Consider the following 22339-nt stretch of genomic DNA (forward strand, 5'->3'; position numbering starts at 1 on the left):
ACTCTAAGTAAGGGCTTAGAACTTGGCTGCTCTCCCACGAAGGGAGAGGAGTCTTACATCTGTAAGCATGAAGACCCTTCTCCCAAGTAGAAACCACTGGGAAGAAGGTCACATCTCAGGCTTTGGGGAACCAGGACCCCACTGTCAACAGGTGACAAGAAGGGAGAAGCAGAGTTTCATGGGAGTCTGGGCTTTCAGCTGGCTTTCCTTCCCACCAACTCTTGCAGACAGGAGCCCTTGGAAAGAGAAGTTAAGTGGACATTTACCTGATACATTAGGAGGTCGGAAGCCCCCGAACCATATCCTTCCTCTCTATGAGGATATTCATCTTTCTCGTCACGCGCACGGTTCTGGATTCTTTTTTGTTTTAAAGATTTTATTTACTCATATGAAAGAGAGATCACAAGTAGGCAGAGAGGCAGGCAGAGAGAGAGGGGGAAGCAGGCTCCCCGCTGAGCAGAGAGCCTGACGCAGGGCTCGATCCCAGGACCTGAGATCGTGACCCGAGCTGAAGGCAGAGGCTTAACCCACTGAGCCATGTTCTGGGTTCTTTTTGAGCAGCTTCCTTGTTGCCCTGGGAGTCTGCACCAGTGGTGATTCAATTGCCCCCACCTGCTAAGCGCTGACAGCCCGAGCTCTGATTGTGTGCTCCAGACCACATATTAGAAAGGGTCTGGAAAATGGAAAATTTAGGTTCTGATCAGAGAATCAGCCGTAAGTAGAGAGACTAGCACATAGTGAAAGTGTGGAGTATTTGGTGATCGTTCAGAACAATAAAAGGGGGGAGTTCTGGAATTTTCTATTTTAGGTGCAGTAAGACTATTGTGCTGGGCTCAGTACAGAGTTAATCTTCCCAGAAATGACCTTAATTTGGGACCCACCAAGACACAACCCTGTAATTTATTGAGGGACGACTGGGCCAGAGGGAAACAGAGGTGGAGCGAGTGTCTATGTCTTGTTTCTCCTTCCCAGCTCCTCTGAGTTCCAGGGTGGTGAAGGGCCAGAGGGGGCACAGTCTACCTTTGAATTCTCTGAAAGGTAGAAATGAGTACATGTTCTGGAGGTGAAGAACAAAGTGAAAAAGGCTCAAAAGTCTGGCTATGAGACAGGAAGTAAGCTGGGTGAATGAAGTAAATGGAAACTAGCAGAAGCTGGGGAAAATGCCACTGTGGGGCTCACGGGGTTGGGAGGGGCCCAACCTTCTTCCAGTGCCTGGTATGGCTGGAGGCTGGTGTCCTCACAACAGAACAGCTACTGCTCAGAGCTCTGGCCTCTCCAATGGCACCTCCTCTCATCCTGATGGGCTCACACCTCTGGGCGAAGGTGCTATATTTGTACCGTGCCTGACAGCTTTTAACGAGCCTTCGCACACACAAACAGTGGTATGCTGATCTTCATTGGCATTGAGTTTCAAATTTGACTGTTCACAAGTGTTTTAATTGTGAGACATGCAGAACGAAATTATTTCCATTTATAGAGGAAGAGACTGAGAACCAGCAAGGTTCTGTCTTGGTCACGAATACAGATCTAAAAATAGCAGAGGTGGCCTCAAGGCTACTAGAAGACATGGACAGCATTGGAAGTTTGGGAATTGGTACAGGTGCCATATAAGGGAAGGTTTATTTGGGATCAAGCCAGAGGTTCCCAGAGAACAAAATGTACCTCCTGGTCCCTCCTGATGCTTGGCCCCCTGGCAGAATAGAAGATGGAATGAATCTTCCACTTGGTACCTGGTCTCAGAACTTGACTTTGCCATGGCCCTGTTCTACTCTAGGCTACAACCAAGGAACAGATGACATGTCTCTCTGTACTCAGGGGTAGCTGACTCAGGTTGTAGAGTCTTCATAATAGAGGCATTCCCTGTAATGTCACTAGATATGGTACTTAGATTTGCCCCATTGTCATGGGGTAGTCCTAGGAAGTCCTGTGGTAGCAGATGAGAGGAACACATAGCAGAGTTCCCTGGGCAGTTACCCTGGGAGCATATGAGGAGGTGATCCTTGGTAGAAGATAGGAAATTGGGGAATAGGGAGGAAATTTTTGGATAGGTGTTTGTGGCTTTGACTCTGACTAAAAGGGAACACCCAAGAGCTTGAGAGTTTTCTGTGTCTCAAGCCTGAAGACTAGCTCTGGCCTGAAATTCTGTGCTTCTCCTCAGAACAAACTATGATACCCACAACATAGTGCGAAGTCAGTTTTCTTGAAGGCAGCAGGAATCACTTTAGAGGCGGAGAAAATAGCTGTAAGTGAGATGATGACGTCGTGTTTTAGGCTCAGACATGTAGGGTGGATTCAGGTCTACCTTTTCCCAAGTTCAACAGGGTAAGTCTCTGCAGCTCTTATAATCGTCATTCTGAACCATTTCTCAAGACATTCTCGTAGTTCATTAAAAATTAGCCTATCAAACCACTGGGTCTTAAAAATTTATTTATTTATTTATTTATTTATTTATTTATTTATTTATTTGAAAGTGAGTGAGTGAGAGAGAGAGAGAGAGAGGAGGGGCTGAAGGAGAGGGAGCAGACACTTTCACTGAGAGCAGAGCCAGACTCGGGGCTCAATCCCGACACTCAGATCATGAGCTGAAATCAAGAGTCGGCTACTCTTCCAGCTTAACGGACTGAGCCACCCAGGCGCCCCACCACTGTTTTTTATTTATGATAAATGCTTACTCTACCGAGCATTGCCAAGTCTTTCATGGATCTTTTTTCACTTTATTTTAACAATCACCCATGAGGTTGTCCATTTCACAGATGACAAAATGAGCCTTGTGGAGATGGAGTAACTTGCTCAAGGTCTCATAACCAGTAAGTAGTAGAGACGGGATTTCAGCATGATCATTGACTCTAGAGCCTGCCTGCTTTCTATCAGAGAGCACTCGGCTTCCCTTCTTCTGTTGGATCCCCAGAGCAGCCCCATGAGGGAGGCAGCAGACCCCACTATCTCAGGCACTTGTTGTGATGAGCATGGTGTGTGTACGTAAGGGAGAAATCACTAAATTCTACTCCTGAAACCAGTATTATCCTACTATGTTAACTAACTAGAATGTAAATAAAAACTTGAAGCAAGCAAAGAAAGATTCTGAAGCTCAGAGGTTAAGTAACTTCTCCCGGGTCACCTGGCTGACGAACGTGGAGTTGACACCAGACCCTTTCCGTACTCAAGCTAAGTTCATTCCCCACCGTGTTGCTCCACACGGGGGGCTTTTGGACCTCTCAGTGGTCTAAAAAGTAGATTTTGGTCAGATTCCAAATTACTTGTCTTTTTTTTTTTTAATTTTTTTAATGATTTTTTATTTATTTATTTGAGAGAGAGAAAGAGAGAGAGAGAGAGAGCATTAGCGGGAGAAGCAGACTCCCTGCCAAGCAGGGAGTCTGATGTGGGACTCGATCCCAGGACTCCAGGATCATGACCTGAGCCAAAGGCAGTGGCTTAACCAACTGAGCCACCCAGGCGCCCATCTTATTTTTTTTTTTAAACAATTTTTCCCCAAACCCCCACTCCACCCCACCCCACCCCCAGCTCTATTTCTCCTTCGTTCACAGTCAACTCCACTTTGGGCCCCCATGTTCTTCACTCTTCAACCACGTTGTCAAATTCCAAGCTTTCTTTTCTCCAAACTTCCAGCTTCTTTCCTCCATTATTTTTTTTTTCCCTAAACTACATGTTTTCCCCATGGTACAATTTCTTCTTGTCTAGTAGGAACTGCTTTCTTGTCTATCTGAGCCTGGGAGTCACTGACTCTGAGTAGCGAAGGTTGGATTTGTGTGGTCCAAAACCTACAAACACTGAGACAGAGGTGTGGGCATGTAGCTGGGCCGCGGCTGGTTGACTAAATGGGGGCATCTGCCCTTGCTTGCCCCGTCGTCCTGCTCCCCAGCTTGAAGTCAAAGAAGACAGGCAATTTTGTGCCCAGTGCAAAGTTCCATTTGCACATTTTATCTGTGCCTCAGACTTGAGGAGTGAGTGGGAAGTGTCTGGCAATAGAGGCTTTAACACTCTCTGACGAAAGACTGGTTCTCGTAATGTAACGGTCTTTCTGTTCACATCTCCATCACTCCTTGTCCCATTCCCTGGGCCTATTAGATCTGCTTAAGTGGCCCCAGGATCTTCTGGAGGGTAGTTAGTGGAAGAAAGGCAGGAGAGAGTCCAAGAGCAATATCCATGTGGTATTATTGTAGTAGCCCTGACTTATTCCATGATACTCAGAGTTTAATAAATGACATGTGTATTTATTTTTCTTAAATCATATTAGATCCAGATTGAGCTCCATAAGCCAAGTTCAGTAATAAGTCCAATTAGTCCACTGGCCTCTTTCCACTCATTTGGCTTCTACAAACTCTAGAATGTGTTGTCCATATGGAAGGCAGCCATGGGTTAGTCCAATTCCTATTGGCCAACCTGTCCCAGAGGATCTCCAGATGGCTTCCAAGGCTCCGCATTGAATGCTCAGTCTACACAAGCACCAATATCATTCCAATTTGAGGACCCTCCATGGCAGGGCCACTGTGTTTGAGCAGGTTCTGGGCTTAGGTCCCTAGAACCCATAACATCTGTTCTCTTCCCCAGCCATGGGAATGTAGCAGAGGGAGCTGGCACATTTTTGGGCCACCTTTCTATTCAAGCATAAGTCAAAGCACCTGTTCTGACCCTGTTAGGACAATTCAGTTCATTTGGTTATGGGCTTACTTTGTTTAAAGTCAAATATTTTGTTGACTTTTTCTCCAAGGAAATCTATACTGCTTGGCAAATTTTCCTCTTTTCTTTTGAATCATATTTATTTACTCAATGTACTAGTTTGCTGGTGTTACCATAACAAAGTAACACAGGCCAGGTGTCTTAAGCAACAGAAATTGACTTTCTCTGGTTCTGAGAGCTAGAGCTCTACGATCAAGGTGTCACCAGGGTTGGTGTCTCCTGAAGACTCTCTCCTTGGTTTGCAATGGCCTTCTCACGCTGTCCTCATGTGGCTTTTCCTCTGTGGGCACAGCCCTGGTGACTTTTCTAGGATGTCCTCCTCTCTTCTGAAAAGAATACTGGCCAGTTTGGAGTAGGGCCACTCTAATGACCTTGTTTTTCAGTTAATTAGATCTTTAAAGCCCAAATCTCCAAATACAATGACATCTTAAAATAGTAGGACTTATGACTGTAATTGTATGAGTTTTGGTAGAGTGCAATTCAGTCTGTAATCCTCGGTAAATACTGGCTGAATTCCTGTAATGTCTCTACAGTTTCTCTAGGCTTTAAGGAAACAGCAATGAAGAAGATAGGAAATGTCCTTGCTTTCATGGCACTTATATGTATCTGTGTGTGTATCTACACACATATGAGGAGGCATAGTGACAGGAAGCAGACAATAAATAAGAATATATATATTATGTATATATATTTGTATCAGACTATAGTGGTTAGGTATTATTAAAATAGGATACAATGATAATATGTGTGAGTGACTGCAGTGTTGACAAGTGCTCTATTAGCTAAGATATAAGGAAAGATCTCTTTGGGGAGATGGTTTCCAAGCTGAGACCTACCTGAGAAGAGGCCAGTCGTGTAAAGGGAGGGCTTTCATATTCCCTGCTGAGTCTGTAACAGAAATAAATCAACACATACGCCATTGCTTTTAAATTAAACAACCCTGTCATCTAACATATAATATTTACCTTGCTTTTAGTTTTGATAGTAAAATTCATAAAAAGGATACTCATCAATATATTGAAATAGTCATAAAAGTTAAAGTATATATTTAAAATATTTTTTGTTAAAGATGTAATTTATTTGAGAGAGAGAGAGTGTGTGTGTGAGAGCAGGGGTAGAGGAGCAGAGGCAGAGGGAGAAGCAGACGCCCCGCTGAGCAGGGAGTCCGACACAGGGCTGGATCCCAGGACCCTGGGATCATGACCTGAGCTGAAGGCAGACATTTAACAGACTGAGACACTCAGGCAACCATAAAGTACATTTTTTACATGAAGTGATATTTATGAAATATTCTCGGGTTGAGAGAATAAAAAATGATAAAACAGTATGTGTCATATGATCTAACTTTATTTAAATGAATGATCTCAATTTTTACAATAATACGCATTGATTTTGTAATTAAAATAGCTGAAAGAAAGAGAAACAATGGCAATAATAAATGAAATTTTCCCAGAGAGGGCAATACCGCGCCTTGAGGAAGAAATAGCTAGTGATAAAATTTCATATATTACAGTGAGAAAGAAATTTAGGCAGTACTAAACTAATTGTGTGTTCTGTCTGCAGTAGAGTTGTATGTGCCTTATGTGGATGATTTCATCTCATCCTTAAAACAATTTCTCTTTCCTCATTTTTTATTTCACGATTATCCTCATTTTATATATGAGAATAAATGTAATGAATCTGTTCAGCTTGTTTATGGTGACACCCAGTGGTAAAGCACTAGAGCGAAGGTTTTTCATTGATGTTGTTGTTTTTAAAGATTTATTTATTTATTTGAGAAAGAGAGAGAGAGAATGGGGGGAGCGAGAGGAAGAGAGAGCATCCTCAAGCAGATTTCTTGCTGAACTCAGAGCTGGACTTGAGGTCAGTCCCAGGACCCTGGGATCATGACGTGAGCTGAAACCAAGAGCTGGCCACTTAACCAACTGAGCCACCCAAGCGCCCCAGCCGACTTTTAAACTTAGGTCTGCCAGATAACAGAGACCAAGTTCCTCCCACGATACTTTACTGGTCCTTAAGAGACCATTTTTCTGCAATATCAGAGGCTGGCAAGCTGAGGCTTATCTGTAGGTGAATCTGCAGGCTTCTCAGGGAAATGGGAACGTGAGGCAGGAAGGTAAGCTAGCCCAGGCCCCGTGGATTACTGGATCCCTGTGGCCAAGAGAATCAGGGAATCAGAGAATCTGGGCAGTAGCCACCTGACCTTGTAGAGGACCAGGAGTGAGATGGGCATAAGAAGCCAGAACATAGGAAGAGTTATATACTTAATGAATGGGCAAATAAAAAAAAAAATCCCACAGTCAGTTAACAAGGAGTATTATTTATCTAGGTCTTAGCTTTGGGAGGAGGATCAAAAAACAAAAACTTTTCTCTGAATATTCATGGGCACTGAATAAGTCATTCCTTTGGCACGTTTTCCAAATTTGGGACAGACGCTGTATTTGGGGTTTGGGACAGACACTGTATTGATAAGATATATAATGAGAATTAGAAAATAAAACCCTCTGGGGGAATGTCACCTGTTGTCTCAGTTGGTTAAGCAACTGCCTTCGTCGTAGGTCATGATCCCAGGGCCCTGGGATTGAGCCCCGAGTCACCAGGCTCCCTCTCAGAGGGGAGTCTATTTCTCCCTCTCTCTTTGCCTGCTGCTCTGTTTGCTTATGCTCTCTCTCTCTCTCTCTCTGTCAAATAAATAAATAAAACCTTAAAAAAAAACCCATATTGGATCTGTTGTAACCCAATTGCTTGACAGAAACAAAAGTAAATATTTCCTGGAAAACCTCCCTTTTGCCCAGGTTTTAAGGAATTCCCAAAGATGAATTATATAATGCACAACATCAAATTATATAATACATAAAAAAAAACCCACTCTGAGTGACAGCCAGCAGAAACTACAAACAAACAAACAAAAGACACAAAACATCATCAAATTTTGGCATTAACAGATAAAAATTCTAAGCAGATTCTTAATATCCTTAAAGAAAATAATTTAAAAATACACAAGGAGCAAGATGCTTTCTAAAACGACTGCCCATATTTGTAAAAGAGCCAAATAGATTTACCAGAAATGAAAATATAATTTAAATGAACAAAGTTGATTAAAGCATTGAATGGCTTATAGGAACTGAGGTGAATGAGGCAACTGGCCTACAGTTCCAAAGAAAGGACCCAGCATGCAGCACAGAAGCAAAGAGAGGGAAAATGTGAGCGAACGGTCTCGATGACTGTGTGACAGACGTCTAGAGGACCCCAGGCCATCTTCCTTCCTATAAAATGTGAACATCCAGAGTCACAGACTGAAGTTGTAGCCCGTGAGATGATTTCTTTCACCATTCCCTTTCAAAACCACACTTGTGTTAGACTCTATGGATGATTCCAGAATAACATGCGACCCGATCCAGAAAACAGGCTGGTGTTTTTTCACCTGGAAATAGGAAATCCCCATGCACCCTTGGGTTTGGATTGACAGTAAAGCTCTGTGGGTCCAAGAATGTACCATGAGACTCTCACTTGCTCTTGAAATGGAATAGTACCTTCCTCCCACTGTGCTTGAGTCTGGGCTTACATATTTACCAACTAATAACAGAATTCTCTGTGCACGACCAGCTTTATAGATCTGAGGGTCAGCTAACACACAGTCCTGAATGCCACCATGAGGCTTTAAATCAAGACCTGGGGGCTGCTCTTCAAAGGAAATAAAGTTGTTGACAGAGGAGTGTGTGGCTTTGCACTAAAACTCTTTGCATATGCTTAGTGATTCTCTTACTAGGGAATGTCGGGCTCCCTAGAAATCCCCATCAGCCACAGGCACTTGGAGAACCCCTGGACGTCTTGGTGCATGGCCCAGGGTAGCTTTAATCATGCCTTGTTCTGCTACAGAACCCCCTCTCACAGTGCCCTAGCCTTAGAGATGACACATAAAATGGACCACAGCGTAGTGTGTGGTAACTCCAAAGTCCAGAAAGCTCACTGAGCATTGTAGCTCTTTCTCCTTGGCAGACGGTGTAAAGTTCAGCAGCTCATCTCTCACTTTAGGAGGTTTAATCCAATATGTCCCAGATCTTAGGCTACTCAAAAGCTCATCGATGTGGCAGCTCCCTGCAGACTTTCCACTGGTCTGGCATGCATACATTACACTGAGGTATCACAACTGCTATTTCCTGCTCCCTGAGAACATCCAGCATAATGCCATTGGTGTAATGGACTAATATGATATCAAAGTGACCAAGAGCCTTCTGAACTATACTGATGGAAAGCAAGCTAAATAGAACTTTGAGATAAAATAGTTAAAGGTCATTTCTGACCCTGCCACTTAAAGGCAAACTATATCCAATGGTCTTTACCAAGTACTTCTCAACACTCTGGTGGAAGAAATTTTATTGTCAGCCTCCTGGTGGCCACGCTTCCTGTAGTTCATCCTTCAGTCTGTCCTGCAGTCTCTCTTCCCGTGGCTAGTGGACCCATTCACACCCAGGCCACAGACAATCACACGAACAGCTGGAGCTGTGGTTTCCCCCACCATCCAGCCTTGTCTGGGGCCTTGGGCTCATCTGGGTGGGAGCTGGGGAGCAGGGAGTTAGCTGAGGTTCTTGCTCAGATCTTTGATCTGTGCCGGGCACTGTGTCTTCAGCACTGCAGAGGTAAAAGCTGCTATCTTCGAAGCTCATGTTGTTCACAGTCAGATTGGAGAACGTTAAGGTTGGGCGGCTGATGGGAAATTTCTCTTTGGTAAATCCACTTTCATAAGTGACCTCCATGCCCTGGTTTGCAGTTGCAATCAGTATCAGGCTCTGTCCTGGGAGCTGACGGTACCAGTACATTAAGGAGACTTGGGTATCAGCCTCACACTGGATCGTCATGGAGGTCCCGCGCTGACAGATGTCCCTGCGTGGCTCTTGAGAGAGGAGAGTGCCGAACACAGAGCCTGGTTTCAGAGAGAGAGAGAGAGAGAGCGAGAGCTCGCTAGCTGATAATAACTGATAAGCTTGTCCCCCATGCAGGAAGGTCTCTTCACTCTTTGCTTCGGTGTCACCTCGGATCCCAAAGAACCCCTGACACGGCTTCCATTTTGTTTTTCCAACTGGTATTGGGTGAGAATCTACTAATTCATTTCCCTCATCCTCTGATGGATGGCCTCAGACCCTTTGCTCCTCCACTTCACATCAACATTAACCCCAAACTTCCGCATGGGATTAGCCTCATACCTTGTCCCAGGAGAAGTAGCAGGCAAGGCAGCATCGTTAGTGATAGCCCCTCACCTTCCTTGAGAAAAAAGCACGAAGAAGGCAAACCCAAGTTCCTCTTTCCTCCCTGTACTTCCTTCCCTACTGCATTTCTGTTCTCCTCCCTTAGCAGGAAGATGAGCTTCTGCAGAATGTGGAGAAGAAGTCACCTGCCCCCTAGTGGAGCTGTGTGGCCCTTCCCTTGGGATGGATCTTTGTTCACAAGGCATCACAAGCTAGCAACTTCCTTGTGTCTGCCATTTATCTGTCATCTCCCCATCTATCATTGAGCACGCTCTGCGTTTGCTACGCTTTGGGTCAATTGCCAATGAGGAGGCCTGAAAGATGATGCATAGGCTTCAACCAGATCCCGCCTCCTCTTTGAACCTTTGCATTTCAAATGCATTTTAGAATACACTTTCTGGTTTCAAAAAAAAATTAATAATAATAATAATCTAATTGAGACAAAAATTGGGATTTTATTAAATCTATAGATCAATTTGGGGAGAATACTTATTTTAACAATATTCACTTTTCCAGTTCATAAACATGACCCATATCTCCACTTGGTAAATTTATCTTCCATTTCTTAGTATCACTTTGTAGTCTTCAACTTACAGCTCTCGCATGTGTTTTGTTAAATTTGTTCAGATATTTTGGGTTTCTTACATTCTTTCAAAGGCAAGTTTTAAAATTTAATTATCCCATTGTTTGCCAAAGTATATAAGATATATAATTGATTTTTGCATGTTAACATTATAACCCATGCTCTTAAGAAATTCAGTTATTAATTTTATAATTTTTTTTTATTTAATTTATTTTTATTTCCAGCATAACAGTATTCATTATTTTTGCACCACACCCCGTGCTCCATGCAATCCGTGCCCTCTATAATACCCACCACCTGGTACCCCAACCTCCCACCCCCCGTCCCTTCAAAACCCTCAGATTGTTTTTCAGAGTCCAGAGTCTCTCATGGTTCACCTCCCCTTCCAATTTCCCCCAACTCCCTTCTCCACTCTAAGTCCCCATGTCCTCCATGCTATTTGTTATGCTCCACAAATAAGTGAAACCATATGATAGTTGACTCTCTCTGCTTGACTTATTTCACTCAGCATAATCTCTTCCAGTCCCGTCCATGTTGCTACAAAAGTTGGGTATTCATCCTTTCTGATGGAGGCATAATACTCTATCCCCAGGGGTACAGGTCTGTGAATCACCAGGTTTACACACTTCACAGCACTCACCAAAGCACATACCCTCCCCAATGTCCATAATCCCACCCCCTTCTCCCAAACCCCCTCCCCCCAGCAACCCTCAGTTTGTTTTGTGAGATTAAAAGTCACTTATGGTTTGTCTCCCTCCCAATCCCATCTTGTTTCATTGATTCTTCTCCTACCCACTTAAGCCCCCATGTTGCATCACCACTTCCTCATATCAGGGAGATCATATGATAGTTGTCTTTCTCTGCTTGACTTATTTTGCTAAGCATGATACGCTCTAGTTCCATCCATGTTGTCGCAAATGGCAAGATTTCATTTCTTTTGATGGCTGCATAGTATTCCATTGTGTATATATACCACATCTTCTTGATCCATTCATCTGTTGATGGACATCTAGGTTCTTTCCATAGTTTGGCTATTGTGGACATTGCTGCTATAAACATTCGGGTGCATGTGCCCCTTTGGATCACTACGTTTGTATCCTTAGGGTAAATACCCAATAGTGCAATTGCTGGGTCATAGGGCAGTTCTATTTTCAACATTTTGAGGAACCTCCATGCTGTTTTCCAGAGTGGCTGCACCAGCTTGCATTCCCACCAACAGTGTAGGAGGGTTCCCCTTTCTCCGCATCCTCGCCAGCATCTGTCATTTCCTGACTTGTTTATTTTAGCCATTCTGACTGGTGTGAGGTGATATCTCATTGTGGTTTTGATTTGTATTTCCCTGATGCCGAGTGATATGGAGCACTTTTTCATGTGTCTGTTGGCCATCTGGATGTCTTCTTTGCAGAAATGTCTGTTCATGTCCTCTGCCCATTTCTTGATTGGATTATTTGTTCTTTGGGTGTTGAGTTTGCTAAGTTCTTTATAGATTCTGGACACTAGTCCTTTATCTGATATGTCGTTTGCAAATATCTTCTCCCATTCTGTCAGTTGTCTTTTGATTTTGTTAACTGTTTCCTTTGCTGTGCAAAAGCTTTTGATCTTGATGAAATCCCAATAGTTCATTTTTGCCCTTGCTTCCCTTGCCTTTTGCGTTGTTCCTAGGAAGATGTTGCTGCGGTTGAGGTCAAAGAGGTTGCTGCCCGTGTTCTCCTCAAGGATTTTGATGGATTCCTTTCGCACATTGAGGTCCTTCATCCATTTTGAGTCTATTTTTGTGTGTGGTGTAAGGAAATGGTCCAATTTCATTTTTCTGCATGTGGCTGTCCAATTTTCCCAGCACCATTTATTGAAGAGGCTGTCTTTTTGCCATTGGACATTCTTTCCTGCTTTGTCGAAGATTAGTTGACCATAGTGTTGAGGGTCTATTTCTGGGCTCTCTATTCTGTTCCATTGATCTATGTGTCTGTTTTTGTGCCAGTACCATGCTGTCTTGATGACGACAGCTTTGTAATAGAGCTTGAAGTCCGGAATTGTGATGCCACCAACGTTGGCTTTCTTTTTCAATATCCCTTTGGCTATTCGAGGTCTTTTCTGGTTCCATATAAATTTTAGCATTATTTGTTCCATTTCTTTGAAAAAGATGGATGGTACTTTGATAGGAATTGCATTAAATGTGTAGATTGCTTTAGGTAGCATAGACATTTTCACAATATTTATTCTTCCAATCCAGGAGCATGGAACATTTTTCCATTTCTTTGTGTCTTCCTCAATTTCTTTCATGAGTACTTTATAGTTTTCTGAGTATAGATTCTGTGTCTCTTTGGTTAGGTTTATTCCTAGGTATCTTATGGTTTTGGGTGCAATTGTAAACGGGATTGACTCCTTAATTTCTCTTTCTTCTGTCTTGCTGTTGGTGTAGAGAAATGCAACTGATTTCTGTGCATTGATTTTATATCCTGACACTTTACTGAATTCCTGTATAAGTTCTAGCAGTTTTGGAGTGGAGTCTTTTGGGTTTTCTACATATAGTATCATATCATCTGCGAAGAGTGATAATTTGACTTCTTCTTTGCCGATTTGGATGCCTTTAATTTCCTTTTGTTGTCTGATTGCTGAGGCTAGGACCTCTAGTACTATGTTGAATAGCAGTGGTGATAATGGACATCCCTGCCGTGTTCCTGACCTTAGCGGAAAAGCTTTCAGGTTTTCTCCATTGAGAATGATATTTGCGGTGGGTTTTTCATAGATGGCTTTGATGATATTGAGGTATGTGCCCTCTATCCCTACACTTTGAAGAGTTTTGATCAGGAAGGGATGCTGTACTTTGTCAAATGCTTTTTCAGCATCTATTGAGAGTATCATATGGTTCTTGTTCTTTCTTTTATTGATGTGTTGTATCACATTGACTGATTTGCGGATGTTGAACCAACCTTGCAGCCCTGGAATAAATCCCACTTGGTCGTGGTGAATAATCTTTTTAATGTACTGTTGAATCCTATTGGCTAGTATTTTGTTGAGTATTTTCGCATCTGTGTTCATCAAGGATATCGGTCTATAGCTCTCTTTTTAGGTGGGATCCTTGTCTGGTTTTAGGATCAAGGTGATGCTGGCCTCATAAAATGAGTTTGGAAGTTTTCCTTCCATTTCTATTTTTTGGAACAGTTTCAGGAGAATAGGAATTAGTTCTTCTTTAAATGTTTGGTAGAATTCCCCCGGGAAGCCGTCTGGCCCTGGGCTTTTGTTTGTTTGGAGATTTTTAATGACTGTTTCAATCTCCTTACTGGTTATGGGTCTGTTCAGGCTTTCTATTTCTTCCTGGTTCAGTTGTGGTAGTTTATATGTTTCTAGGAATGCATCCATTTCTTCCAGATTGTCAAATTTATTGGCGTAGAGTTGCTCATAGTATGTTCTTATAATAGTTTGTATTTCTTTGGTGTTAGTTGTGATCTCTCCTCTTTCATTCATGATTTTATTTATTTGGGTCCTTTCTCTTTTCTTTTTGATGAGTCGGGCCAGGGGTTTATCAATTTTATTAATTCTTTCAAAGAACCAGCTCCTAGTTTCGTTGATTTGTTCTATTGTTTTTTTGGTTTCTATTTCATTGATTTCTGCTCTGATCTTTATGATTTCTCTTCTCCTGCTGGGCTTAGGGTTTCTTTCTTGTTCTTTCTCCAGCTCCTTTAAGTGTAGGGTTAGGTTGTGTACCTGAGACCTTTCTTGTTTCTTGAGAAAGGCTTGTACCGCTATATATTTTCCTCTCAGGACTGCCTTTGTTGTGTCCCACAGATTTTGAACCGTTGTATTTTCATTATCATTTGTTTCCATGATTTTTTTCAATTCTTCTTTAATTTCCCGGTTGACCCATTCATTCTTTAGAAGGATGCTGTTTAGTCTCCATGTATTTGGGTTCTTTCCAAACTTCCTTTTGTGGTTGAGTTCTAGCTTTAGAGCATTGTGGTCTGAAAATATGCAGGGAATGATCCCAATCTTTTGATACCGGTTGAGTCCTGATTTAGGACCGAGGATGTGATCTATTCTGGAGAATGTTCCATGTGCACTAGAGAAGAATGTGTATTCTGTTGCTTTGGGATGAAATGTTCTGAATATATCTGTGATGTCCATCTGGTCCAGTGTGTCGTTTAAGGCCTTTATTTCCTTGCTGATCTTTTGCTTGGATGATCTGTCCATTTCAGTGAGGGGAGTGTTAAAGTCCCCTACTATTATTGTATTATTGTTGATGTGTTTCTTTGATTTTGTTATTAATTGGTTTATATAGTTGGCTGCTCCCACGTTGGGGGCATAGATATTTAAAATTGTTAAATCTTCTTGTTGGACAGACCCTTTGAGTATGATATAGTGTCCTTCCTCATCTCTTATTATAGTCTTTGGCTTAAAATCTAATTGATCTGATATAAGGATTGCCACTCCTGCTTTCTTCTGATGTCCATTAGCATGGTAAATTCTTTTCCACCCCCTCACTTTAAATCTGGAGGTGTCTTCGGGCTTAAAATGAGTTTCTTGGAGGCAACATATAGATGGGTTTTGTTTTTTTATCCATTCTGATACCCTGTGTCTTTTGACAGGGGCATTTAGCCCATTAACATTCAGGGTAACTATTGAGAGATATGAATTTAGTGCCATTGTATTGCCTGTAAGTTGACTGTTACTGTATATGGTCTCTGTTCCTTTCTGATCTACCACTTGTAGGCTCTCTCTTTGCTTAGAGGACCCCTTTCAATATTTCCTGTAGAGCTGGTTTGGTATTTGCAAATTCTTTCAGTTTTTGTTTGTCCTGGAAGCTTTTAATCTCTCCTTCTATTTTCAATGATAGCCTAGCTGGATATAGTATTCTTGGCTGCATGTTTTTCTCGTTTAGTGCTCTGAAAATATCATGCCAGCTCTTTCTGGCCTGCCAGGTCTCTGTGGATAAGTCAGCTGCCAATCTAATATTTTTACCATTGTATGTTACAGACTTCTTTTCCCGGGCTGCTTTCAGGATTTTCTCTTTGTCACTGAGACTTGTAAATTTTACTATTAGGTGACGGGGTGTGGGCCTATTCCTATTGATTTTGAGGGGCGTTCTCTGAACCTCCTGAATTTTGATGCTCGTTCCCTTTGCCATATTGGGGAAATTCTCCCCAATAATTCTCTCCAGTATACCTTCTGCTCCCCTCTCTCTTTCTTCTTCTTCTGGAATCCCAATTATTCTAATATTGTTTCGTCTTATGGTGTCACTTATCTCTCGAATTCTCCCCTCGTGGTCCAGTAGCTGTTTGTCCCTCTTTTGCTCAGCTTCTTTATTCTCTGTCATTTGGTCTTCTATATCACTAATTCTTTCTTCTGCCTCATTTATCCTAGCAGTGAGAGCCTCCATTTTTGATTGCACTTCATTAATAGCTTTTTTGATTTCAACTTGGTTAGATTTTAGTTCTTTTATTTCTCCAGAAAGGGCTTTTATATCTCTCGAGAGGGTTTCTCTAATATCTTCCATGCCTTTTTCAAGCCCGGCTAGAACCTTGAGAATTGTCATTCTGAACTCTAGATCTGACATATTACCAATGTCTGTATTGATTAGGTCCCTAGCCTTCGGTACTGCCTCTTGTTCTTTTTTTTGTGTTGAATTTTTCCGTCTTGTCATTTTGTCCAGATAAGAGTATATGAAGGGGCAAGTAAAATACTAAAAGGGTGGCAACAACCCCAGGAAAAAATGCTTTAACCAAATTAGAAGAGATCCAAAATCGTGAGGGGGGAGAAAGGGGATAAAAAGAGGTTCAAAAAGGAAGAAAGAAAAAAAAAGAAAAAAGAAAGAAAAAAAAAAGAAAAAAGAAAAGAAAAGAATTTAAAAAAAAAAAAAGGAAAACACCTGAGAAAAATGTAAAAATGGAAAAATATATATATTAGATAAACTAGTAAAAAATCGTTAAAAAAGAAAAAGGTAACAGTTAAAAAAAAAATTTACGCGAAGGCGAGAAAAGAAAAAAACAAAAAACTGAAAAAGAAAAAAATTGAATTAACTGCAAGACTAAAAAAAAAAATCACAGGGAAAAAGCCATGAGTTCCGTGCTTGGCTTTCTCCTCCTCTGGAATTCTGCTGCTCTCCTTGGTATTGAAACCGCACTCCTTGGTAGGTGAACTTGGTCTTGGCTGGATTTCTTGTTGATCTTCTGGGGGAGGGGCCTGGTGTAGTGATTCTCAAGTGTCTTTGCCCCAGGCGGAATTACACCGCCCTTACCCGGGGCCGGGGTGAGTAATCCGCTCGGGTTTGCTTTCAGGAGCTTTTGTTCCCTGAGCGCTTTCCGTAGAGTTCCGGAGGACGGGAATACAAATGGCGGCCTCCTGGTCTCCAGCCCGGAGGAGCCGAGAGCCCAGGGCCGCACTCCTCAGTGCGCCCTCAGAGAACAGCGCCCAGTTACTCCCGTCTGCCTGACCTCCGGCCGCGCTCCGAGCTCTCCGAGCCTGCGACCAGTTCAAGGTAACACCGAGCTGTGAGCTTACTGTCGGCTCTGTCTCTGTAGCCGGCTTTCCCGTTCCAATACCCGCAAGGTCTGCGACACTCAGACACCCCTGATCCTTCTGTGACCCTGCGGGACCTGAGGCCACGCTGAACCCGCGTGGGCTTCGCCCCGGTTTAGCCTCTGGAGCGATGTCCCTCAGCGGAACAGACTTTTAAAAGTCCTGATTTTGTGCGCCGTTGCTCCGCCGCTTGCCGGGAGCCGGCCCCTCCCCCCGGGGTCTATCTTCCCGTCGCTTTGGATTCACTTCTCCGCCGGTCCTACCTTTCAGAAAGTGGTTGTTTTTCTGTTTCCAGAATTGCTGTTCTTCTTCTCTTCGATCTGCCGATGGATTTTCAGGTGTTTGCAATCTTTAGAGAAGCTATCTAGCTGATCTCCGGCTAGCTGAAGCAGTCTCAGCCTGCTAATTCTCCGCCATCTTGACTCCTCCTAATTTTATAATTTTATAGGTTTCTTTTGATATATAATTGTAAACAGTGATTTCATCTTTTAAAAGGTTTCACTTTATCATTTACTTTTCAGACTTTTCATCTTTTTCTTGTCTTAATGTGCTGCACAGCACCTCCAATAATGTGGAATAGAAGTGATGTGAGAGAACGTTATCGACTTGTTTATCATCTTAGAGCCAAAATATTTAATATTTCTGCCATTAAGTATGATGTTAGCTGTTGGCTTCTTGCAGATGCCTTTCACTAGACTGACGAAGTTCTGTTCTGTTCCCAATTCTCTGAGTGTTTTTAACGTCAATGGGTATGGAATTTTGTTAAATGTTTTTTCTATCTCTAATATTAAGTGTATAGTTTTTACACATGTGTTAGTGAGGTAAATTATAATGACTGATTTTTGAATGTCAGACCAAACTTGTTCCTGGGATAGACGCTGTATAATTGTTTGAAAAAAAAAATTTTGTTTCTAGTTTCTTGTTAACTCTTGACACTTTAGATAGACCTCTTTAATTATTTTAGTGATTTCTCTAAAAATTATCATATTCATTTAAGCCCTTTTACAGTTTACTTATAATTCATATGGAAAAGAATCATTTAAGATATAGAGCTTTGCAACTAAATGGGTCTATTTTCTTCATCCTTATCCTCAACATTATTATTGTCATCTTTATTGTGCATTTCTGCTACGTGACTTACAAGACAGAGTTGAAATTTTTCTTTCACTAGTCCTACATATTACAAAGAATTTAAGAAAAAATCTAATATCAATCCACATTTCATCATTTTTGTGCTCTTCATTTCCACCTCAAAACTCATTTCTTTTTTTTTTTTTAAGATTTATTTATTTATTTGAGAGAGAAAGAGAGAAAAGAGCACGAATGTGAGCAAGGGGAGGGACGGAAGGAGAGGAGAGAGAATCTTAAGTAGGCTCCACATGGGGCTTCTATCATGGAGCTCCTTCTCACCACCCTGAGATCATGACCTAAGCTGAAACCAAGAGTTGGATGCTTAACCGATTGAGCCACCCAGGCACCCCTCAAAATCCAAGTTTCTTCTTCTTCTTCTTTTTTAAAATCTCATTTATTTGCAAGAGAGAGAGAGACAGCATGTACGGCGGAGAGGTAGAGAGAGCGGGAAAAGCAGACTTCTCCTTGAGCAAGGAACCTGACATGAGGCTCTACCCCAGGACCTAGAAATCATGACCTGAGCCAAGGAGTTTCTCATTTAGCATATCACAGTCTATGTTTGTGACAATATTTGACACTATGCCCTGGAATCTCCCTGCTTTCATCTGGACTGATTGCTAACCAGTTCTGCCCAGTTCTTATCTTGGGGCTTTTCTTTGTTGTTATTCTGAATTGGATTCCCTATTTCCTGAATCCTATGATTTCTTCTCTTTGTGGTGTATTCCTGAAGTTTGTTGAGACACATATTCCAGACACTTCCTAAATAAATGGAAATTTATTTAGGTTTCAGATCCTCACAAAAATAAAAATTGCATTTTTTTTTTTTTTTTTTTTTGTATAGCTTGGGTTAGTTGAGAAATGCAGGCTGAAAACTATTTTCTATCAGGATTTCATACTTATTTTTTACACCATTGTTTTCTGGCATTCAGTGTTGCTACTGAGAAATGAGAGCCATTCTGTTTCTCATTTCTTTATTTATAGCTTGTTTTTGTATTTAACATTTTTCTTTGCCTTGCATCACTTTAAGATCATTTTATCCACACTGTTCTGAAATTGAATGAAAATATGCCTTAGTTTCAGTTGATTTTTGTTCCTGCAAAACACAACTGGCCTTTTTTATGGCTGTCTCTACTTGTCCATGGATAGAATGATACCATTTCTTCCCTTAACACTTCTTCGTTCTACCTCAAGAGGGAAATATTGAAAGTTTATGCTACATCAGGAAAAAATGTCTTTGGTTCTGGATATGCTGCTGGCACAGAGATAACAGACCCAAATCTCTGGTTGTATAAATTATATCTTTATACTAATGGTTGGTTTTGAGACCCACTCAGCTGAGCATGGAAATTTACCCATCTTGAACTCGGTTATCTGATCGTTGCAGAAACTGTATAGGAACAATGACTTCTGCCATTAACTTACCAACTATAGCGCTTTGGGCAAGCTATTTAAATTTAGGTTTCTGCACCAGGGTTCTTTCTTTTCTTTTCTTTTCTTTTCTTTTTTTTTTTTTTTAAGATTTTATTTATTTATCTGACAGAGAGAGAGAGAGAGATCACAAGTAGGCAGAGAGGCCGGCAGAGAGAGAAGGGAAAGCAGGCTCCCCGCCGAGCAGAGAGCCCAATGTAGGACCCGATCCCAGGACCCCAAGACCACAATGCGAGCCGAAGGCAGAAGCCTAACCCACCGAGCCACCCTGGCGCCCTACCAGGGTTATTTCACTCAGCATAATCTCCTCCTGTCCCGTCCATGTTGATACAAAAGCTGGGGATTCATCCTTTCTGATGGAGGCATAATGCTCCATAGTATATATGGACCACATCTTCTTTATCCATTCATCCGTTTAAGGGCATCTTGGTTCTTTCCACAGTTTGGCAACTGTGGCCATTGCTGCTATGAACATTGGGGTACAGATGGCCCTTCTTTTCACTACATCTGTATCTTTGGGGTAAATACCCAGTAGTGCAATTCTAGGATCAAAGGGTAGCTCTATTTTTAATGTCTTAAGGAATCTCCAAACTGTTTTCCAAAGTGGCTGCACCAACTTGCATTTCCACCAACAGTGTAAGAGGGTTCCCCTTTCTCCACATCCTCTCCAACACTTGTTGTTTCCTTTCTTGTTAATTTTTGCCATTCTAACTGGTGTAAGGTGGTATCTCAATATGGTTTTGATTTGAACTTCCCTGATGGTTAATGATGATGAACATTTTTTCATGTGTCTGTTAGCCATTTGTAGGTCTTCTTTGGAGAAGTGTCTATTCATGCCTTCTGTCCATTTTTTGATGTGATTATCTGTTTTTTGAGTGTTGAGTTTGAGGAGTTCTTTATAGATCTTGGATATCGGCCCTTACTCTGTAGTGTCATTTGCAAATATCTTCTCCCATTCTGTGGGTTGGTGGGTATTAAGGAGGGCACATATTGCATGGAGCACTGGATGTGATACATAAACAATGAATAACTGAAAAAATAACATAAAATAAAAAAATAAACAAATAAATAAATAAAACAAAACAAAATAAATAAATAAATTTAAGTTCTTCATTTATAATTGGTAGATAATAATCCTTGTATGTCACAAGTGTATGCTAAGATAAATTACTCAGGGAGATCTCACCCTTGTCTAAAAAAGGGAGAGATGTTTCTCTTCTTAGCATTGACCTTGTGTATTATTTCAGTTCTCTTCTAAAAAAAAGGAAATATTCTTTCCTTCTCTTTCACTGACCCTGTTTCTTAAGAAAGAAACTCCTTTTCCCCATCATGTCTGAGTAAAGCCTGTTTATATTTTCATTTAACTCAGAAGAATTTGTTGTATTTACTGTAGTGGCAGAATTTTAAGCCTTGCTTTCTTGAAGATTTAGGATAGCATTTTTTCCTTCTATGAATTTTTCAGTATCCTAATGTGATGTCTCTTTATCCCAAATAATGGTTTACATTTTCTGAATGTTGCCTTGTACTCTTATGGTAAACATTAGTTAATATTTTATGTGCTTTCGAGAGCATATTCTGTGAACTTTCCTTAGAACACTTATTATTATCCAACTTATTTCTAAACTCAAGCCTCCTACCCCAATCTACAATCCTTTCCACCTCTTTAGATGTCTTGTATAATTCATTGGATCTATGATATTCAGTCTCTGTGCATTTTCCACTTAGTTCATGTGTTCCACCTCTAACAGCTCTTTAGTAGTGCCACTGTGTTAGGACAAAAACTGGGTCTGGGGTTGGCTCTCTGTCTACAGGGATCTCCACTGAGGTGGGAAATGGTCCCAGGAAGCACTAGGAGTGAAGCCACAGGGCTTGTAACAGTTCTCCTCTCTGGAGGTTCATCTTCTGAGGTGGTAAAATGCTTGTGGTGGGAAATAAAAACCTTATTGGAAATCACAGGACTCCTAGACACCCTGAGAGCCCACTGAAAATAGATGTTTGTAGATGTGTTCTGTCATTTAACATTATTCTGGGAAGGTGCATTTTCTCTGTTCTAGACGTTGGCCTCAGCTGGGAGACCTATGATTCCTGCTTTTTCTCAGAGAAAGAATTCACTTTTTCATTCCAGTGGGATCTCTCACAAAAACATTGCAGGATATTTCTTTCTTTTGACACTTCCTCTTGCCTTTATTTTGATCTAAAATCAGCTCAAGTCCTATGTCTCATGTGAATTTAATCCTGACTATTGTAATACACCATGATTTACTCTTTTCTCTGAATTCTACAACATAAAAATTAGCACTGAATCAAAGCATATTATATAACTGTTTTGTCTCATTACTACATTTGCAAATTCCCCGACATTTGGGATTTCCCAATGTCCTTTACATTTCTTTTGTATTCCCAAAGCAGAATAGTCTCACTTAATATTTACTGACAGAATAGTGTATGTCTGTCTCATTCCTAAAATAAACAAACGGATACTTTCTCCAGATGCTTGTGATTACAGGTATAGCCCGACTCATTCTTACCACCTTCTGCGTCACAGTGTACTCCTTTCCTTATCGGAATGTTCCAGTAAAACATTATTGACCATTTTGAGGATCTCAGAAAGGTTTGTTTTTATTTGTGTTTTTCTCTTTTTCAGTGGAATGAACAGAATTCCAACTCCACAAACTTTCTCTTGAATCAGCACGTGTATGATAAAACTGATCTAAAGGAAGAGTTTAGAATGTGCGAGTGC

At 41.4% G+C, this 22339-nt stretch overlaps 1 gene segment (V, D, J or C); it reads right to left on the reverse strand.

Moving 5' to 3' along the window:
• Positions 1-22339, reverse strand: part of LOC116569683 — a 70259-nt gene that overhangs the window by 25402 nt on the left and 22518 nt on the right.

Source organism: Mustela erminea, chromosome 11 (assembly GCF_009829155.1).
Source record: "Mustela erminea isolate mMusErm1 chromosome 11, mMusErm1.Pri, whole genome shotgun sequence".
Classification (NCBI taxonomy): Eukaryota; Metazoa; Chordata; class Mammalia; order Carnivora; family Mustelidae; genus Mustela; species Mustela erminea.